Source organism: Bidens hawaiensis, unplaced genomic scaffold, assembly GCF_021521415.1.
Source record: "Bidens hawaiensis isolate Kalapana, Puna unplaced genomic scaffold, B.hawaiensis_p1.1 tig00017354_1, whole genome shotgun sequence".
Classification (NCBI taxonomy): domain Eukaryota; kingdom Viridiplantae; phylum Streptophyta; class Magnoliopsida; order Asterales; family Asteraceae; genus Bidens; species Bidens hawaiensis.
This window is the reverse complement of record NW_027492629.1, coordinates 249,883-270,564: the sequence shown is the minus strand read 5'-3', so window position 1 is coordinate 270,564 and position 20,682 is coordinate 249,883. Positions and strand designations below refer to the sequence as shown.

The following is a 20,682-nucleotide window of genomic DNA, read 5'->3' as shown; positions in this document are numbered from 1 at the left end:
TTGTTTGTTTGAAAGATTTTTGACATATGGTGCCTTCATATTCCCACAACAGACCGAACGTCTTTTATAGGTCACTTTCTCTTCCCTAGCTATATATTTATACAAATATACAATACTGAAATCAACACCATCATGAAAGCTCCAAGTACTCATATATATAAGAACACTCATGGAGTCTCTACGGCTCTACCCCAATCCTCAAGTCCAAATTATTCAATATATGAGATCTTGTTTATTCACTCATACATTAGAGCAGTCACAATCATTCGCGGAGCCACCGAGCCAGAAACTTTTTCCTATGGATTCTGAATTTTCAAAGCTTATTTTTTTTTATTTTTCATTGTCAAAGTTTTCGCGCCCGAATGGGTTGGGTCGGGTCGGGTCGGGTCGGGTTGATCAGATAAATAAAATGCAATATCACTATCATAACAAAAATATATCGTTAACATTCAATAAAATACAAAGTCATTAAATATAAAGATATTGCGTATTATAATTTTTCCTTACGTGTTTTTATGTTTTGAAAAATATCTTCAATCGCGACTTAAGAAACAACTCATTCTCAATACAACAAATACAAGCATCATTATATAATCGTCACCCAAATGATTATGCAAATCCGACTTCACATGTTTTATTGAAGAAAAACACTTCTCAAACGATAGACCAATTATATTATTATATTTTTCTTTTTTCTACACACTCATATAATTATATATAGAATAATAAATAGATATCCTCTACATATAAAGATTTACTCTTACTCTCTACTATATATATTTTATAAAGTATGAAGAATACCTCGTACCTCAAATTATAGATAAATTAAAGTAAACGACCGTATTTGAGCCGGGTTCACTGTTCACCTCATATCTCATTTTCTTTTAGTGGTTGTGATTAGATAAAACTATCATTTAATTAATTATGAATATCTTAAATATATATAAACGAAAGCTTCTTAAATTATCTCAAGCTATCAGATTGTTTTATTTTAAAGGTTTCTCATGCATTTAACCCGAATCCATGGATATGGGTCTCACACCAAACCCAGATAACTCTTAAACGGGTTATAACATCTTATTATATTAAAAACTAATCTTATCAAATATTTAATACGAAAATCATATAAAATAGGAATATACTAAAAATTAATATCCATTTTTTTTAAAAGATATTATTTATTTTAATAAACAATTTTGTAGTAAAAATAAATAAATGAGCGGGTCGTTGGTCTCACTAAATCCAAATAGCTTTTAAACCGAGTATAACATCTCATTTATTTATAAAACCATTTTATTATCAAATCCTAAGTATATTATTAACTTCTTTACAATAAATAAAATTAAAATTCAATATATATATATATATATAAATATTATAACCGAATAATGTAAAACAACATATGAAGATTTAAATAAATTACAACACATGTTGCGCGCAAAAAATAGGAAAATTAAAGAAAATAAAAACTATAGAACTAAGAATCTGATCTTAAATATATATAAACGAAACCTTTAAAAGCTCTCTGGTTGTTTCTTACATTATCTCAAGCCAACAGATTGTTTTATTTATAAATGAAGACTTCTCATGCATTTGACCGAATTCACGGGTATGAGTTTCACCAAACCCAGATAATCTTAAACGGGTTATAACATCTCAATATATTAAAAATAATCTCATCAAATATTTGATATAAAAATCCATAAAATAAAGATATACTAAAAATTAATATCAAATATTTTTTTTAAAAAAATATTATGTATATTAAGAAACAATTTTGTTGTAAAAAATAAAAAAATAAGCGGCACATAGGTATCAAGCCCATAACTTTTAAACGGGTTATAACATCTTATTTATTTGTGAAACCCTTCATCATCAAACCCTAAGTAAATTATAAACTTCGTTAAAATAAATAAAATTAAAATTCATTAAAATATAAATATTAGACACGAAAAAAAAACACCCCCCCCCACCCCACCCATAATAAGTGGGATAAAAACTAGTAATATATATAAATAAAAGATTTAAAAGCTCTCAGGTTGGTGGACATTCTCTTAAGCCACCAGATTGCATTACTTGTGAATGAATGTTTCTCATGCATTTGACCCGAATTTACATGTATGGGTTTAACCAAACCCAGATAGTCCTTAAACGAATTATAACATCTCACTAAATTAAAAATTAATCTCACCAAACACTTGATATGGAAATCCTATAATGAATAAACTAAAAATTAATTTCTTATTAAAAAAAGATATTATTTATAATTAAGAAACAATTTTATAGTAAAAAATAAGCGGGTCATGGGTCTTACCAAACCTATATAGCTTTTAAACCGGGTTATAACATCTCATTTATGTGTGAAATACTTTCATTATCAAATCCTAAATATATTATTAACTTTGTTACAATATATAAAATTAAAATTCAAAAAGTATATATAAATATTATAAACAAATAATATAAAACAATCTCGTAATACATGAATGATTTGTAATATTTTTGTAAAAGCACTTTCTATAGCGTTTGTCAATAGTTTAAAAGTGTTATATAACATTTTGTTTAATCAATACATTTAGATTTTTTTTTTTTTGCATTATGTCATTATCTCATGCATCGAGCAAAAAAAAAAGTTGATTGATTTATTTTTAGAGGTGTATGACAAAAACAAAATACATAATTCTTTATATCGTTTTTATAAAAAAGGTTATATGATTAATTTTAAAGACGTGTTATTTATATTAAGAAATAATTTTATAAGATAAAAATAAGCGGGTCATGGGTCTCACCAAACTTATATAGTTTTTAAATGAGTTATAACATCTCATTAATTTGTGAAACACTTTCATAATCAAACACTAAGTATCTTATTAACTTCCTTACAATAATTAAAATTAAAATCCAAAAAATTATGTAAATATTAGAAATGAAAAATGAAAACAACCCAGTAATACAGGATATAAAACCTAGTATATATATATATATATAAGGTGAGGATCCTAATATAACTTTTAGAAATTAGAACTCTGAGAATTATTTTGGGTTACAAAAAAACTCTTACAAAAATTATAAAAAAATTGTTTAACAATGAAAAACAAAAATCTTAAAAAAAGTAAAAGTAAAAGTTAATTTTTTTTATTTTTCATCCCAATTAAAAAAAACCATAATTACACACATATGTATATTTTTATTTAATCTCAATTTATATAATGCACGCATATGTACATTATCATTTATCTTAATTATATATATATATATGTGTGTGTGTGTGTGTGTAACGAATATCGTGTATAAAATTAAAAATATGTATTATACATATATGTATAATTTTGCAAAATTGATATTTTTTTATGAAACCAGGATGAAAAATATATATTTTTGTTTTTTTATTTTTTTATCTCCGTGTTTTTTTTGTTTTATAATTTTTTTTATTAAAAAAAGAATTTTTTTTGTCCAAAATGGTTATCAAAGTTCTTACATAATCTTAATGATATATATATGGAATCAGGTGTGGGTTTTTTTAAAGTGGACTAATTTTAAAAATAAACATGCATTTTTATTAAATTATATGATGGAAACAGGAATTCCATTGTGAATGCTTTAAAATTTAATTTAGTGTAATATATCTAGCTATAATATCAAGTATTTTGGAAGGGTGTTTAAAGAAGTTTTTATTTTAAAAGTTTAACAGATTTTTATTTATATAATAGAACACGTAATGCATTAACTTTTAAGTATTAAAAACTTTATAAGAATAAAATGGACTTGTATACGTTATAATCCACATAACTAGTTCCCACTTAACTTTTATTAATCATTATCATAACTTCTGTCTAATAACATTTATCATCATACTATTTTGAAAGTAACTCTAATCATTACAATAACCATCTCTAACATGATTTATGTTTGATTGGAGGTAATGGAATAAAAAAAGAGTATAACAGAAGAAGAAATGAAATGGATTAGGGAATAAAATTGATAATTACTATTCTTTTGTATTGTTTGTTAACCTGTGAGAAAAAAATGAATAAGATCCAACAATTTCTTTATTTTATATAACTTAGTGGTTTACACAATTAAGACCCGTTTATTTTCATCTTTTATCGGACCAGACCACCCCAACTTAACTTAAACCTCAAAATTAGCAGATTTAACATTTTTATTGTTCTCTTTTTTTTCATGAATAGTTAAGACGATCAAGAGTATTATTTATCCACATAAGCTTAAGCATCAAAGTCTACCAAACAGTCATTAGATACGATTAAGGTATAATTAATTAATTAGCTAGTGTTCCCCACAACATGACATACATCTGTTATCAAGCAATACCCCGAAACCATCACCATATGTGAGAATGCACGAATTCATCTGTAGGGTTTACATGTGGCATGTACCCTGTTGTCAGTTTCTTAATGGTAATGAGACGAGAGCAAGGGGACCCCACATGACTAACAGCGTGAATGATCAAGTTAGTAGTGTATTTGTACTTTAAGTACGTAGTGATCATGTTTAATGACTTACGGGGCAGAAAACTCCGGGTTTGCTCTTTTATAGCTTTATTTAAATATTCACAACCCTATTTAGTAGTTGTGAATACCCAGATGAATAAATCGCATACAGACCCATAGTCTTCAGACCCGAGGCATCCCATCAATACAAGATTTAAGGTTATAAAACCATACGCCAATGACATGTAAAACACCAAAGCTAAATGGTTTAAGATTTATATCAGCAGCTACATGGCATACTCTAACGTTATACCTATCTAAGCATCATATGAAAACGTATTTGAAGAAACACTAACCGGACCCCGGGCAGATTACGCGTAACCTGGGGGTTAGATAGATGTTTCCTACGAGGGGTTAGACCCAGAAAAGATGGTTCTTCTGATAACCTGCAAAACAGACACCTTGAGCTTGTCACTGAGAAGGGGGGGTTCCTCCTTGTGACCACCCTCCGGCGTGAGAATCAGACTAGATTGCTCTTTAAATATAAATGTATATTAAGAGATTGCTAGAGCAGCTATCAGGTATAATATGATGATAATGTGATAAGATCAGATGGTCATACCATTTGTGGTATTTATAGCCGAATGTAGGTTTCCAAGGAGGTGTGGCCTGCTGAATAGTATTCCTGTTCTACCAACAGTGGCCTACGCACGTGCCCTGCTGGTAGTTGGTGGGTAGGCAGCGGCTGATAGTGACCAGGCCTGCTGTGTACTATTCCTTTTCCACCAACTGCCGGCTATGCACGTGGTATGACAGGAGTTGGTGAGTAGGCAGCGGCTAATAGTGACATACAGTACAGGAGCATGCTGCTCGCCATACTGTTGTCAATAAGCTGTCGTATCTTTAGTCAGATCTTTTGCCCATACCTCGTCAGGTACAGTACAGAAGATCTTCCCGTATCGTACGGACTGGCTTATTTGGGCGGGAGTATTCCCCCTCCCGCCCTTGTGCGGGGTTGTTCCCGGCTTTGCTCATTCCTTCAGGTGACACTGAGTGATTGAGAGCTAAGTGCCTTGTGCGTGTAGCCTTGCTGCGCGGGTGGCCTTCCCTGATGGCTTGTATCCGCAGCTGCGGGAACAGGCAGAGTCCTTCACCATTGGGAGGCATTTCCTGCGGGAACAGCTTGCGTACTGCGCGTAAGGACGTCACGTCTCTGAGCATGGTTGGTCCTGCGGATCCAGTTGGTTTCTGCGCAGACGTCCCTCTTCAAGGTGAGTCTTGCGGGTCCAACTGGGCTCTGCTGGGACCTACCTCTTCAAGTCCCCCCAGTCCAATGTTCTTCTCATGAGTGTTTAATAAAGTGAGGTGAACTTTTGGACTTAAGCAAAGGGTTTTGAAAAGGGTTTTTTAAGGTTTTCCATGGGGATTCTTCCCGCGGAAGTCCTTGTCACTTGCAGAAATTCCCGAGTTTCCTGCTTGATCTTTGGGTATGATGCGGGTAGGTCTGTAACCTCCTCGCAAGTCAGGAGCGTTGAGTCCAACTTGTGTGGATTCTCCATGAGGTTTTGGTAGTTTTGAACATAGTGATCAATTATGTTAAAACCACAAATTCCATCCTAGAGCTTCAAACAATGTAGTTCTCGACGTTCCCGCTATGCGGGGATGTTATTTCCGTTTCCGCAAGCATTGCCCAGAAGATCCTTCTTGGTTTCAATTCCCCGCGGAGCGCTAGGTATGTGAAGGGTTTTGCCTTGACACTGTACCCGCGCTCGTCTTATGGTTACTTTACTTCCAAGGTATTCCTGGCGTCAATTCCCTGCGGGTGCTAGGTATGTGAAGGGTTTTGCCTTTACACTGTACCCGCACCCGTCTTATGGTTACTTGGTTGCCGAGGTATCCTTGGCTTCAATTCCCTGCGGGTGCTAGGTATGTGAAGGGTTTTGCCTTAACATTGTACCCGCATCCGTCTTACGGTTACTTGGTTGCCAAGGTAAGGGGTATTTTCCCGCTTACTTTTGAATCTTTTTGAATTTTGAATTTTGAAATTCGAAGAGTTGGTGAGGATAAGAACAGTCCAAACCTCTGAAACGTCGTGCGGCGGTTTCTTCTGACTGTGTCAGGACGTGCAGGAAGTTATGGTGACGTGACAGTACATGGTCATTCCAGACGCTTTTTCAGGCGCGTGGGCGCGATTTTTCGGGCGCGTGGCCTTGAAATTAATGGTACGCGTCCTGTCAACAGCTGTTGCCAGCTTGCTTTTTGCCACGTGTCATAGTTTCATTGCACCTTCGATGCTATGAGACGTCTTATGACGATGCTATGAGCGCAGCCCTCAACGCTTCTCACGAGGATGGGGAAAAGGTCGGCTTCCTGCTTGGTCTAGGGTTCGTTGAGAAAGGCATCCCGCCTTCCAACTTCCCTTTGTATAAAGTTGATACTGAAGCTGTTTATGACCAAGCAGTGAGTCAGTATGCCGCCTTCCCGCATCCGGTGGTGGAGAAGGTGAACCAAGTTGCTGCTGCTGATGATGGGCTAGCTATCCTTAAAGCTTTCCTTAAACTGCCACGCTCTACTGATGGTGCTGGTCCAAGTGGAAGTGGCCCTGAAGCCTGATCCTGAAGATCCCTTCCCACTGCTAGGATAGATTTAGCTTGTATAGATTTATTTTCTTGTAGGCGGGTAGTTACCCGGCCATTCTTGTAATGAATCATTGTGAAATATAAATCTTTGTGCGGGTAAGACCGCTACTTTCTTTGGATTCCTTGCTTTATAAACGTTATATGACTTGCATACTTTAGTTTAAATTAGCAATTTTCCAAGTGTTTAGGATAAGTTAACCTTTGAACGTGGTAGATAATAGGGTGAAGTTTTGCTTCCTCTTTCGTGACTGTGCGGGTAGGACCGTCACTTGCACTTAGTAGGATGGCTAAACTTCACCATCTGACCTGCGTGGAGGTTTTCCTCATCTTTTTTGAAATTTCTAAGTGTTAGGATAAGTTAACCTTTGAACGTGGTAGATAATAGGTTGAAGTTTTGCTTCCTCTTTCGTGATTGTGCGGGTAGGACCGTCACTTGCACTTAGTAGGATGGCTAAACTTTACGTACATCTGACCTGCGTGTAGGTTTTCCTCATCATTTTTTGAAATTTCTAAGTGTTAGGATAAGTTAACCTTTGAACGTGGTAGATAATAGGTTGAAGTTTTGCTTCCTCTTTCGTGATTGTGCGGGTAGGACCGTCACTTGCACTTAGTAGGATGGCTAAACTTTACGTACATCTGACCTGCGTGTAGGTTTTCCTCATCCTTTTTTGAAATTTCTAAGTGTTAGGATAAGTTAACCTTTGAACGTGGTAGATAATAGGTTGAAGTTTTGCTTCCTCTTTCGTGATTGTGCGGGTAGGACAGTCACTTGCACTTAGTAGGATGGCTAAACTTTACGTACATCTGACCTGCGTGTAGGTTTTCCTCATCATTTTTTGAAATTTCTAAGTGTTAGGATAAGTTAACCTTTGAACGTGGTAGATAATAGGTTGAAGTTTTGCTTCCTCTTTCGTGATTGTGCGGGTAGGACCGTCACTTGCACTTAGTAGGATGGCTAAACTTTACGTACATCTGACCTGCGTGTAGGTTTTCCTCATCCTTTTTTGAAATTTCTAAGTGTTAGGATAAGTTAACCTTTGAACGTGGTAGATAATAGGTTGAAGTTTTGCTTCCTCTTTCGTGATTGTGCGGGTAGGACAGTCACTTGCACTTAGTAGGATGGCTAAACTTTACGTACATCTGACCTGCGTGTAGGTTTTCCTCATCCTTTTTTGAAAATTCTAAGTGTTAGGATAAGTTAACCTTTGAACGTGGTAGATAATAGGTTGAAGTTTTGCTTCCTCTTTCGTGATTGTGCGGGTAGGACCGTCACTTGCACTTAGTAGGATGGCTAAACTTTACGTACATCTGACCTGCGTGTAGGTTTTCCTCATCCTTTTGTTAGAAATTTTGTTTTGAATAAGTTTTCCGTTCGACGCGCGGTTGTCAATAGGTTAGTGTTCAGTTTCCTCTATCATGATTCATGCGGATAGACCGGCACTTTCATTTAGTGGGATGACTGAACTTTTCCCCTTCAACTGACCTGCGTGAAGGTTTGTCGTTTTTTGGGTTTATGCGGGTTTTGCCGCCTTCCCCACGCAACGACTTTCCTCGTAATTATGCGGTGAAAACCGGCATATCCGTGTTGAATAAATTGACCGTTCGACGCGCGGTTGTTAATGGGTTAGTGTTCAGTTTCCTCTCATGATTCATGCGGATAGACCGGCACTTTCATTTAGTGGAATGACTGAACTTTTCCCCTTCAACTGACCTGCGTGAAGGTTTGCCGTTTTTTGGGTTTATGCGTGTTTTGCCGCCTTCCCCACGCAACGACTTTCCACGTAATTATGCGGTGAAAGCCGGCATATCCGTGTTGAATAAATTGACCGTTCGACGCGCGGTTGTTAATGGGTTAGTGTTCAGTTTCCTCTCATGATTCATGCGGATAGACCGGCACTTTCATTTAGTGGGATGACTGAACTTTTCCCCTTCAACTGACCTGCGTGAAGGTTTGCCGTTTTTTGGGTTTATGCGGGTTTTGCCGCCTTCCCCACGCAACGACTTTCCACGTAATTATGCGGTGAAAACCGGCATATCCGTGTTGATAGTTCATAAAGTAGTAAAATCATCAGCGTCGATGTTTTAAGGAGAATCATTTCCATTAGAAGTGGCTCTTGGCCTTTTCTTTACAAATTTGGAATTGATCTACATGCAAACTGTGTAATTGAGCTCCCTTCCATGTTGTTGGGATGGGAGTGCCATCGAGCCGATACGCACCTGGTTCGGGATCTCGTTCTTTACGCAGCTTGTAGTCTCCACATTGAAGCTGGAATTTTTATTCGTGTTTTCCCCAGCTGGGGTTCTACACGCATCAGCCTGCTCAGCGTTCATTGCGCCACGAGGTGCGCGAGCGTCCCATCTCTGACAAATGCTTCGACCATGTCTTTTACGTCTGTGCATTCTTCAGTGTTGTGGCCTTTTGTCCTGTGAAAGTCACAGTATTTGCTCCGATCAGCATTGTGACGATGTCGGATTATTTGAGGCTTTGGCCATGGGAGCTCCTCGGTGGCGAATATCTCGGTGACGCTTTTGGTGAGCGGCGTCCATCTGGAGTTCTGGTTCGATCGTACGTTATCCCTTCCGCCTAACCGATGTTGCAAGCCGGATGAGGTGTCAAAGTTTACCCTTGACTGCCAAATGCCTAGCTTTCGCTTTTTGTTTAATCGGGCGGTAAGGACGTTGTCTTCCCTTGTTTTCTGGGTGTAGAGGTTTGTGCTCTGTGGGAGATCTCTACCCAGTTGCTTCTCCGTTTCTGCAAAGCGTTTAGCTGCTGTCATGATGGCATCTCATGTGGATGGCATGCCATCTTTACCCGTTAAGGTGCGGATGAGCTCTGGGTCGTTCGCGCCCTGAATAAAAGCAGCGCGAACGAGATCTTCGCTAATGTTACCCAGACTTAGCTTCTTCGAGTTGAAGCGAGTGATGAAGTCTAGCAAAGATTCATCTTCCTCTCGAATGCATTTGAGGATTGTCCATTGCTCCTCGGTATACTTTCTTTGCTGGCTGAAGTGTTGGCTAAACTTCTGTTGGAAGTCTGCCCAGTCGTAGATGTGGTTGACCGGTAGACGATCGAACCACGCTCTAGCAGCCCCAACAAGCGTCATTTGGAACATGTAACACCACGTAGGTTCCGTCCAACTACTGACGGTTGCCCCCGCTATGAATCTGTTCAAATGATCATCTGGGTCGGATATACCATCATATGTGCCTATGCTGGACATTTGTTTGGCACTTTTTGGGGCAATTGCTTCCGCAATGTCCTTTGCAAATTTGGACGTTCCCGCATTTGCAACGTTTGGTCTGAATGTTTTGGAGAAGTCACATGGACTTCCACCTGTGTTTTTTGGTTTGAAGGCTTCTCCAAAATGCCTTCTCGGTTGGGAGTCCGTTTCCTTACGCTTCCCTTTTTCCCTATGGCGAGGGTTCGCGTCGGTGTCGGATTCCTCCGAGTCATCGTCCAAGTATTCTTCGAATTCGTCAGCCTGTTGGACGGAACGCAAGCGTTCGTCCAACTCAGCTTGGAATTCCTTTTGACGTGCCTCCGCCCATGCCTTAACTTCATCGAGTGTTTGGCGGAGGAGTCTTGTTCGTTTCTCTAACTGGGTATCGGCGAATCCCAATGAGCGATTATTTACTGCACTTGCCCCAGCTTGGGTAACTGGGGTAGTGTTCGTAAAATTTACTTCACTTGCCCCGGCTTGGGTAACCGGGGTAGTGTTTGTAAAAACTGTGTAGCCGGTATTCCCCCCAGTAGCTAGGGTTGTGGTTACCGGAGTTTCTTTAACCATCTTTCCAGAAGTTTGAAAAAACTGGAGAAAAATAAAGTTCTAGCTTTATGCACGGATGGCGCCAATGAAGAAACACTAACCGGATCCCGGGCAGATTACGGGTAACCTGGGGGTTAGATAGATGTTTCCCACGAGGGGTTAGACCCAGAAAAGACGGTTCTTCTGATAACCTGCAAAACAGACACCGTGAGCTTGTCACTGAGAAGGGGGGGGGGGTTCCTCCTTGTGACCACCCTCCGGCGTGAGAATCAGACTAGATTGCTCTTTAAATATAAATGTATATTAAGAGATTGCTAGAGCAGCTATCAGGTATAATATGATGATAATGTGATAAGATATGATAAGATCAGATGGTCATACCATTTGTGGTATTTATAGCCGAAGGTAGGTTTCCAAGGAGGTGTGGCCTGCTCAATAGTATTCCTGTTCTACCAACAGTGGCCTACGCACGTGCCCTGCTGGTAGTTGGTGGGTAGGCAGCGGCTGATAGTGACCAGGCCTGCTGTGTACTATTCCTTTTCCACCAACTGCCGGCTATGCACGTGGTATGACAGGAGTTGGTGAGTAGGCAGCGGCTAATAGTGACATACAGTACAGGAGCATGCTGCTCGCCATACTGTTGTCAATAAGCTGTCGTATCTTTAGTCAGATCTTTTGCCCATACCTCGTCAGGTACAGTACAGAAGATCTTCCCGTATCGTACGGACTGGCTTATTTGGGCGGGAGTATTCCCCCTCCCGCCCTTGTGCGGGGTTGTTCCCGGCTTTGCTCATTCCTTCAGGTGACACTGAGTGATTGAGAGCTAAGTGCCTTGTGCGTGTAGCCTTGCTGCGCGGGTGGCCTTCCCTGATGGCTTGTATCCGCAGCTGCGGGAACAGGCAGAGTCCTTCACCATTGGGAGGCATTTCCTGCGGGAACAGCTTGCGTACTGCGCGTAAGGACGTCACGTCTCTGAGCATGGTTGGTCCTGCGGATCCAGTTGGTTTCTGCGCAGACGTCCCTCTTCAAGGTGAGTCTTGCGGGTCCAACTGGGCTCTGCTGGGACCTACCTCTTCAGTATTTTTGAAAGTAACTCTCAAAATAGTAACCTCTATCATCATACTTATTTTGAAAGTAAAAGTAACTCTCGACATTATAATCATTATCTCACATGATTGTAACATTAAGCATGATTCATTTGATTTGTTCACTGTTAAAAAAACGTCCATTAATACATGTTAAAAAAATGTTTTACAACCGTCAAAAGATAAACCATTAAATAAAAAATAACGCACCATTTTAAAAACGAACAATATTCAGAAATCGTTATAAATAAGCTAACTAGCGTTATTTATTGAACAAACTTTTAACACCAGTGTTTCAGTGTTTTATAACGGTTTGCATGTTCATCAAACTGAGCTGTTAGATTTCTAACGGTTTGCATGTTCATCAAACTGAGCTGTTAGATTTCTAACGGTTTGCATATTCATCAAACTAAAATATTAGATTTCTAAATAAAAACGTTACAGTATACTCTTTCTTTGTATTATTTTTAACGGTTGTAGAAGAATCGTTATAAAGACTTTAAACGATTTGCTATTTTGCACTGATTATAATACGAAAGTGATAAATAAACTAAACCTTTTCATTAATAATACTATATACAATGATCAACAAATTTAAAAAACCGAAAACAACAAAACCCCAAAGAGAACAAAAAAAATCCCTAAAAATGACAATGGTGGTAGCAATTACGGTTATAGTAACGGTGGTGATGGTTTTGGCGATGGTGGTGTTGGTGATGGCAACGGTAGTGATGGCAGTGGCGTTGACAGTGGCGGTCGTGGTGGTGATCAAGTGAAGATGGCGACAGTGGTGGTGGTGAGAATGGCGACAATATATAATAGTGGTGATTGTGGTGGCGGCGATGGTGGTAGTCAAGCGACGACAGTGGTAGTTGTGGTTGTGGCGGCGGCCACGGTGGCGGTGGTGGTGTTGGGGATGGTGGTGATTGTGGTGGTGGCGGCGGCGACGTCGACAATGGTGGCAATGGCAGCGGAAGCGGTGGTCATGTGGTGGCCCTGTCGGTGGTGATGGTGGTGGTGGCATCGACTGTGGTGGTCAGGTGGTGGTGAACTTGTGTTAAGAAAGTAAGGTGAAAGAGAATGGCAAAGGAATAATTTTGAGTGAATGAATTTTCATGTGTAATCGTTGATTGTATTCCATTTACCAACCAAACATTCATTTTTCATTCCCTCATAATGATACATTCCATTCCGTTTATTATTACTACATACCAAACGCTAGCTCGAGTTTTAACTTACAGTTGTCAATCTTAGTTACTCTCTTAAGTGGTTTATGATTTGTTTATAGACATTTTTCTGTTCGCTTCTATTACTAGTATATAGTTTATGTTACTTGTAATTTTATATTGTGAAATTTTTTTAGCAAAGGTCTCGTTGAGGACCGTGTCTCTATATTCTACGATTGAGGTTTTGTTTTCCCTTATCTCAACCTTCTCTATTAGACTCTATGAGCGGATATTATCAATTATGTTTGAATGAAAAACATCTCATACCTCCTTTGTGGCTAGTGGTGCCTAGGAGGTTATGTGTTGTAATTCTATTTGTTTTGCTTGTTTTATATAAACTAGTAATTTTACACACACATTGCAAAGATGTTTTAAAATTTGTAATAGCTGCATTAAAGAATTGTACCATAGGCATAACATCATGTAAGAAACGAATATTAAACACTAAGGGTTGTCAGTTGCATTACTATTTGTAAGGCCCCGGTCCCGGTGTCCTATATTTCACGTCGGATTTACTCATAAGTATAGTTCTACAATCAGAGTTAGTTAAAAACTTTCACGTAATATAAAACTTCAACCAATCATTACAAAACATTCAAATCTTGTTTATAAAACATAACATAAAACATCATGTTAAAAGTGGTCTAATATTTAATAACTAAAAATAAGCTAATATAGACACCAAGTAATAATTCTAGACTTTTAACTTAACTAAAATTATAACCAGCAAATGAACCGGTCGACTCTAGTATAGCTAAGTAAGTCTGGATATCGAACCCACGAGACTATTTAAATTACGTAAATTAACTAGACTAGACTTAACTACAAACACGACTATTTATTTATTATTATTTGTGGTTTTACAAAAAACTAATATTAAACTAATATTAAAATAATTACTACGACTTAAACCTGGACTTAATTTAGATGATGACGAACAACCACCTAGGCTAGAATCCCTAATGCATCAATTATCAAATGGTTGAAAAATGCTAATTTATGAAACCTGGATCTTAGACTAATCACTTAATATGAAACCGAATAGGTCCCTTAACCCTTCTCAAGAAGACACTTATGGAATCCTAATAAGCTATTAAATTACCGGTTTAATTAGACTCGCTTACGGTCACTAATTTATTTTATGACAAGTACCTCCATAAGAAATCCTATCTTATAGTGTGGAAATAAAAGGAAGCTTAAAGCATTCTCTCAACTAGATAAACAAGGCAAATAATCCAAACCTAAACGGACTCCTTACGGAAAACTAAATCTAGCAATTCATCAACCAAAACTTATCACAAAATCTATCACCTTATAGCTATTTAGATTAATAGCACACTTAGGTCTACTTGATTTATAATATTGTTCATATGGTATTATTGCAAATAAACCATAAACTAGTCAAAAACACACAGTACATGACCTAGCAAAGTCCTAGTACAAGACAGACAATCACCAATGAAACTGTGAAACAACAAAACTCGTCAAACAATCCTAAGCACACATATGCATCGAACGAATATCAATAAACTTCTTAATTAATCATAAAACATAAACAAAAGCAAAGTCCAAACCAAAATCCAACGTCAACAAAAATTCATCATAAGCCTAGACGGTCTAAGGGTGCCAACAACCATACTCAAGAACGAAACAAAGAAATAAGGTTAAAAAATTGAATTCATAAAGAAAACAATAAAATCAAACTGAATAATAATAAAGTCTGGTAGAGTAAGTGTTGAACCCAAACGTTTTCTGCTCAATAAATATTTGTTTCCTTCTCTTGATTTCTCGTTGAACCGAAACTCCTCCAAGAAAAATAGCAGCCGTCCCTCTATATTCTTCTTCTGGTTCGTCCGTAGGGTTTTAAAAACCCTCCCACGATAGCCTTTTTGTTCCCCTGGTTTGATTTTTGCCTTCACTGCCTTATTTGATTTCCTTGTGGGCTTCCTAATCGTCATTATAGGCTTTAGATATATGCTACTCTTCTAAATAATTTTTGGTCCACTCATTAATTAAAAGAATTTAATATGTTTCTGTCCACACAAAATCAAACATGGAGCATGTATCAAAATTTACTAACAAATTGTAAATGTCATGCCTTTTTAATTATTCATTTGCGATGAATTATACTAACAATAACTAATAATAATCGGCTAATCATTTGTTAGTCAAAAGTTAAATAAAAGCACCTCATTTTAGCTCGTTATCTCTTAAAACTTAAAAACATTAATATGAGCCAACTAATAATGATATTAAATAAAACCTGGCTCAAAAGTATTTAAAAGTATAGAAAATATTTATATAATAATAACTATATTTTAGACCATATCAGGGGTTCCAGGGGCGGCAGCCCCTAGCAGGGTCCAATGAGTAGAGCCCCTAGCTGGGGTTAAGGTGTCAGGTCAGCTTAGAAAATTTTTTATTTTCCTTAATAAGCCCTTACCAAAAACCTCATCAGAAAAACTGAAGTTTAATTATTTAATTAAATCGAATCTTCATTTTAAACGTTACCTTTTATTATTAATTTTTTACTTATTTGTATCTTAACCATCATATAAGTCCATATCTATCGTTTACGTACATATACACCGTTTATCTTTCGTTTATTTGGAAAATCATCTTGACCCGTATAAGTTTATGGGCGTATAAGTTCAACCCCAACGTAAAAGTTTACTCACGTATAATTTTATTAACGTATAAGTACCTATGTATAACTTATACACCCGTATAAGTTATAAGTTGTATAACTTATACGCTACGTATAAGTTATACGCATCAGTGACTTATGTGCTCCTAACATACTTATACGCTGCACCATACTTATACGTTGATCATACATATACGTTGAACAATACATATACCTTGAATCTGCCTTGCACGGCTATACATACTTATACGGTGCATGTACATACAAGTTATATACTTATACGTTGCACACACTTATACGACGTATATACTTATACTCCCGTATAAGTGCAGGTCAGCCTCCTTTATCGCGTTTTTAGGGTTTTTCTTCGATTCCAGCGCTGTCAGCCGCTGTTAACCACCATGGTTGGTCGGAGTTTGATCGTTTATGACCTAGGTAGTTTCGGGGTGTCCAAATCTGAGCTTAAGTGACCCTTAAGCTCGTTTTTGGTTGATTAAGCACTCGAATAAAGCTAAATCTAGATTCAAACGGCTCATTCGGCATCACGGGGCTACGGTGTCGGGTTCTAGTATGTTGGGCTAGCTGAGATAAATGATTTATTACATTCGGTTGGTCTTAGATCGTTGCATATAATAAAATAGAGAGTCTTTGGCTTAAGTGTGTGCTTTTGATGGTGTAGGCTAAAGTGTAGAATGATGGAGATGGAAAGGATCTAAGTTTTTAAGGGGTATTTGTATTTTATACTCCCTAAGCCCATGGACCTTAGGCCCATATTCATATTAATTCCATGATTTATTCTATCTACTCTAGCCCACCACCATTTTTTCTTTATTATTATATTATTATTAATACTCTACTAACTCAATTAATTTTTCCGACGTAAATAATATATTAAATATTATTAATAGAAATTTCGGGATGTTACACTATTATACCATCGCTCATTGCGACACACGAAACCATGTAAAAATTAATGTTCTTGAAACTTATACGAAAGCATATACGTAAACCCACACGTTATTTGTAACAACCCGTCACAATGTTAGGTCTACTATTGACAACTAAAAAAACGCTCATAAAAAGTAAAGGCATAGGTGTAATAAAGATTAAAAAAAGGGTAGCCTTGCAAACATTTCTTTTACCATCTTGTACATTTGTGCTTTACCAACTTCTATAATATCATTCATAACTCATTTTTAGCACAATTTATATTAAAATATAGATACAAATAAGCATGTCATAATATATATATATATATATATATATATATATATATATATATATATATATATTTCAAATATGTATTTTAAGACCTAAATACAAAAAGTATTACAAAAAGGAGAAGCTTATGAGTTTGCCACATGTTAATGTATGGTTGGCAAGATAGAAAGTGAAATATATATATATATATATATATATTCTATCTTGCCAACCATATATATATATATATATATATGGGATGGTACAGGAGAGAAGTCATTTTATTGTAAGAAATGTAAGAAATGATTTATAACCATTGATTAAGATTAATCTATGACTTACATTAATTATGGCATTTTGGTAATTATTTGTATATGTTATTAATGTCTTTTTAACGTAAAAGGGTGGTCTTGTAATTTTGTTCTTATAAGAAATATGGAAACAATACCATAGTTAATGAAATTCCCATTGTTCACGCTTTCTTCATCACATATACCAAAAATCCTTAAACTAACACACCACAACACTAACAAACTAATTGGCAAAGATTCATCAAATCAAAGCACAGCCGCATATTCATCAAATTAAATATTCCTAAGTAACTTTGTTGGTAATCCGATTTCAAGGGTATAAAAAGGTTTCATTTTTGCATGTGAAGGGTTAATTGCGATAGAGGTTATGGTTTTGTTTTTTATCGGTTTTCATGTTAAAATTAGGGATTTTATTTTAAATAATTTAATGAATAGGGTACCTATATTGAATTGAATAAATTTTAGTTTATTGTCTTTTGTTATAAATTGGGGTTTTTATGTAAAAATCCATTTGTGTTCAAATCTAACCATGTAGGTTGTGCAATGTGCTGGTATAGTTAGTCTTGGAAAAATGTTTTTTGTGTACGGTGTGAAGGTTCACTCTGTTTTGTGTGTAGCTTACCGGTTTTCGCATGAAAATTTTTTTAATGTTAAAACTAGGTTAGAAACCCGTGTATTACACGGGTTTGAAAATTTAAATCTCATTCATTATCGTATTGCATAATTCTGCTATTTATATTGCAATATTGATGCTGCTAAACGTACCTCACCCCTCTAATTTTTACTAAATATACCCCTCCCTTAAATTTTTCATCAATACAATACAATTCAATTTTTTTTTTGTTTTTTTGTGTCTTTTTATTATGGGTTAGGCTAAATATACCTCCCTGGTTGCTTGTCATACACCCCCCTCCTTGGAAAAACCAACTTTCATATTAACCATTGAAATCATATAATTACCAAATTAGCACAAAAGTAAGGATTTAATATTATTTTTTTTACAAGTTGCGTTTTCTTTTTATGATTTCGAGTTTAATGTTTCGGTTTTAGGGTTCGGGTTTAGGGTTTAGGGTTGGGTTTCGGGTTTCGGTTTTAGGGTTTAGGGTTCGGGTTTAGGGTTTAGGGTTCGGTTTCGGGTTTAAGGTTTCGTTTTTAGGGTTTAGGGTTCGGTTTCGGGTTTAGGATTTACAGCTCGGTGTCGGGTTTAGGGTTTTGTTTCGGGTTTCGGGTTTGGTTTCGGGTTTAGGGTTTAGGGTTTAGGGTTTCTGGATTTGGGTTTTGGGTTTATTTTGTAAAAGATAAAGTGGTAAAATAAGGATATTATAAATATATATGCTATTAAAATTAAAAAAAGATATTATAAATATTTATAATATTAATATTAAAAAATAAATTGATGTAATACTTGATAGTTTTTAATTTGATATATGTAGTGGAGGTTATTAAATGAAAGTAATGTTGTAGGGACTATTATGTATATTAATAATGTTAAGAGCTAATTGTAATTTATGTAATAAGTTCAGGGGGGTATATTTAGTAAAAATGAAGTAAGGGGGTACGTTTAGCAACATCCTTTTATTATTTTCTATTATTAGTATTGTTTTTATTATTTTAGAAATGATTTTTTAAATAACAAAATATCACCTTTTCTTATTAATAATTAATAAACATTTTTTATTATTTTAATCTTTTTTATCTATGATTGTTTTATTTTTTTATAAAAGGAAAACTAACTCTTGAACTCTCTTAATTCTCATGTCACGTCGAGGTAGTTGCTTTTTTAATAGTTTTTACAAATAATTTGCTTTTTTTTTTAAAACAAAATTTATATTATGAAAGTTTTCTAATGTAGCTTTTTAATTTACATGAATATAGCCAAACATATATCAATATACACACATACACACACACATACACATGGACACTGATAATAACAAAATATTATTATTATGATCAAGAAAAATAAGCACAAAAAGAGTGATATATAAAAAAAATAAATATACAAATAAAAACTTTATAGTTTTTGGTTTGATATTTTAAAAGAAAATTATAAAATGTAAAAAAATGTTACAGGGGAGTAATATGTCAAATAAAATTGTTAAAAGAATGAAAAGTCTAGGTGAAAGGGTATGACAAATAGAGAAGGGGGCGGTACATTTAACTAACAACTGCAATAGTTTCTATTGTTAAATTTTATTTACCAAAGTATTTAAACCGGGGGTTTAATGATATTATGTGACACCCGGTAAATTCCCAACCCCTTAAACTAAGTAATCAACCTAATAATTAGGTGATTGTAAATATTATGCGCGCCATGTTAGTCAGCGCGTGCATGTGTTATGTGCGCCCTGCGCGAGCGCACCATATTAAGAACCTGCGTGAGCATATATTATATGCGCCATGCGTGAATGATTTGGCTTTATGTTTTCATGTAACTTAAACGTTATGTTGTCTATGGGTTGACCATCCCGCATGATGCTAAGGCGGGTGCATCCTACATCGTTTATGCGCGTGCGGAAGGGAACTAACCTACCCGCATGGCGGGAACGTTGAGAGCTAGTTTGTCTGAAGCTCCAGGATGGAATTGACTTCAACATGACTGATCACTATGTTGAAATACCAAAACCACCTGGAGAATCTACAAATGAAACTCAAATGTCCCTAACTGCGAGAAGGTTACGCACCTACCCGCAGCAAAGAAATGTTCTACACGCAGGAAGCTATGCGCACCAAGTTATACGCGCAGAACACTTAGTCAAAATGATCAGATTTAAGGAAATTGTCCCCGCCCAAAAGAGGGCGGTTGCGTGTTTCAGAAAACTTCTACTTTTTACTGTACACTGTCTAAAGCACTGAAAAAGCAAACTGTAAAAGTCAACTGCCAGCCACCCACTCTCACCAACCACAGCCCTGCATGTCCTGTCCATATCAAATCAGAATCTTTAATCTACTTTTCTACTCTTTTTAATAAATAATAATAATTTCCATACTTTATCATCATTTCAAAAGATTACAATTCCCTAAAGCAAGGGATTATGTTCCCTTGAGTTTGCCTATAAATTTGTAGCCTAAATTATCACCCAAAACACACTTCAAAGAACTACAAACTTGCACTAATCTTTTCCCAAGCATCCGTTGTTTCCAGCTCCGATCCCGTTACTAGGTAAGCCGAGATTATAACCTTGAGATCTACTTTCCAACCCTTATATCTTGATCTTAATATATATATTTGTTATTTAATCGTATTCTAGACCTTCGATTCCGAGGCCAACACCAAGAAAACCCGAATCTCGATTAATCCCTTAACAAGAACCACAGGTGAGTCTCACAGCCCCATTTTCACTGTTTTCACTATT

General features: G+C 36.2%; 1 pseudogene; it reads left to right on the top strand.

Moving 5' to 3' along the window:
• The window catches only part of LOC143553729 (phytyl ester synthase 2, chloroplastic-like), a 47,339-nt pseudogene that overhangs the window by 827 nt on the left and 25,830 nt on the right, over positions 1 to 20,682 (top strand).